This window comes from Uranotaenia lowii, chromosome 3 (genome assembly GCF_029784155.1).
Source record: "Uranotaenia lowii strain MFRU-FL chromosome 3, ASM2978415v1, whole genome shotgun sequence".
Lineage (NCBI taxonomy): Eukaryota > Metazoa > Arthropoda > Insecta > Diptera > Culicidae > Uranotaenia > Uranotaenia lowii.
Genome location: NC_073693.1, coordinates 242,163,931 through 242,166,379, shown reverse-complemented (window position 1 = coordinate 242,166,379; position 2,449 = coordinate 242,163,931). Strand labels below are relative to the sequence as shown.

Below are 2,449 nucleotides of genomic sequence, written 5' to 3'. Positions count from 1 at the left end.
GAGACCCCTACCAATTCAATAAGTAATCGAGAAAAAGAGACCAAATGTCATTATTTATTTAAAGGTGTAGCAAAGCACATTGGGTCAGCCTGTCTAAAAAGATCCGAAAAAACATCCTTTATTAAAACGACCTATACTGGCTATACCTTTACTACTATATGGTTTACTAAAGAAAATACTTCTTTAGTGCTCATGAAAGCTATACGATGGAACATCGAAAAAACATGGCTTCAAAATTCATGTTATGTATTGCCAACATTTTGCAATCATTAGAATGTAGATACGTAGAGAATTGAATCTACTACGAAGTCTACATTGAAAGTTGATTATTTTGCGATAATTTTCTCTAATTTGAAATTTTATTATTTTTTCAGTTCGCATTCAGTTTTCTGTGAATTTTTACCAATCAAAAGTATATCCAATAGAAAGTGAATTTAATGGAAATTCTTATGAAATAAAAAAAATTCTGCTTTAAGTTTATAATTTGCATATTTTGGTGATACATTAAAAATATGCAAATTATAATCAATTCGATAAATTTCGTGAACTTTGAATTACGAAACAACGATTTACATGCAAGATTCAAAATCATTTTATGGAAATAACGGAATACGTTTGCGACACTATTAATGTGGAACCAACATTTATGAATTTTTGATATATCAAACATTGTAGTCAAGATCATTAACAATCGGTCAATTTCGTTTGATCCTGACCAGCGACTTAAAGTACAAAACGACAATCAAGTTCAATTTCCAAACATAGAAGTTCCATAATCTTGATTTTAGCTTAGCTTAGCTTAGCTTGGTTGGCTACTCACATCCACCTTAAATCGTCAAATCCAAAATGCTTTTCAACTATAAAAATATTTGAATGAAAAAAAAACTGTTAGATATTTTTAACTTTGTATTTTTAGTTGAGTTAAGTATTGCAAGGAATGCGTAGTGGGACAGTTCTAAAAACAATAAATTATAGCATTTTTAACTCAACGATCGCTGGTGTGGCTTTGTAGAACGAACACGCTCATTTTTTTTAAACCATTAATGACTATATTTCAACCGTTTTATGCTTTTTCCAAAACAACTTCGATAATTGTTATTTTTCAACCGTTATCAATTGTTGAATTTTAACCATTTTAGAAGTTCTGATCAAAACAAAGGAAACGGTTAAAATTCAATCATTAAAATGGAAGAAAGTTTGTTTGTTTTCATTTTCAAAACGCGTTCAAAGTGTTTGCGAGTTTTGCAGCGCATTTATTCTCCGTTTTTTTGCTTCCTTAATGTTCTTTCCGGGCAAGCTTTATATTCGCGGAACTGGAGAAGATCCAAGAAGCAGCTTCAGCGGAACAAATGTAAGTGCCGGTAAAAAATTATACTTCCGTCCGATAACATAACCTTTAATTTACGAACGTTCGGTTCTCATTAAAAACCGGACAAGAAATAGAATTATCTTGCAAGGAGCATCGAAAACGGATGCCAAACATAATCAGATGCCGGCTAGTTCATCAGTGGGAAAATGTTTATTTGCAGGAATCTCGACGAAGCTCACCGAAATGCGACTGGAACTTGGAGATGTTTGATTACCAGCCCAGAAGAAAGGTGTGAAAATGGAGGTGATGAAGATGGACGGGAGTTGGTCCTACCGTCGGCAGTGGAGAGGGTGACAAAAATAAAAAACTTGGAGGCTCGACCAGCATTCCATTGCGATTGTATTTTTGGGATGGGTTCCCATGAAAATTTTCTGGATAAAAAAGGAAGCAATGGGTGTCAATGGTGCGTATGAATTCATCAGTTAGTTTGAAGTATCCTTTTTGTCGCAAAATTATAATCCCGTGTTTATTCCAGGAAACGGAAATCCATATTAACAAAGCTTAAATTAAAATATGGTTTGATTGATCCTGGATCTTCCTGACACGATTGACGCAAAAGAGATGTTCCGATTTTTTTTCGAGAGAATGGATTATGACACCCGGTTTGGGCTCGATGCTGTTCAGAATAATATGGCGAACAATGAGAATTTGATCTTCGCCCCTGATCCTAATGATTGAACTGGAACTGAAAGGAAACCGTATCGACTAAGCTTTATCTTCTACTGTGATGAATAATGAAAATATTTAGTGTTTTGCATACTTCAAATTTTGCATATGAAATTAATTTAAGTAAATTTTGCAATAAAATTAAAATTTAATTCAAAAAGTTTCAATTCATCTTCTTTAAGATCCTCATTACCTTATTTTTCGATGAAAACGGTTATTTTTCAACCATTATCCCGATTATCTTCCTTTTGGAATACGGTTAAAAAATAACCATAATGCAAGTTCTCCTTCAAATCTCATTTAATGAGTATTCGCAGTAAAGTCATTAAATGAGTTAACCCAGGAAAACTTTGATTATGGTTATTTTTCAAGCATTAATGGTTTAGTCTGGCTCAGCGTGAATTCCACATCGCC

The 2,449-nt window shown here is 33.2% G+C and overlaps 1 long non-coding RNA gene across 1 annotated transcript; it reads left to right on the top strand.

Annotated features, from left to right (window-relative positions):
• Window positions 1–1,113: 1,113 nt before the first annotated feature.
• On the top strand, window positions 1,114–1,954 carry LOC129758414 (uncharacterized). The gene is made up of 3 exons (XR_008739977.1): window positions 1,114–1,351; window positions 1,530–1,772; window positions 1,845–1,954. It is a non-coding gene; the product is annotated as an uncharacterized LOC129758414 (long non-coding RNA).
• Window positions 1,955–2,449: the final 495 nt, after the last annotated feature.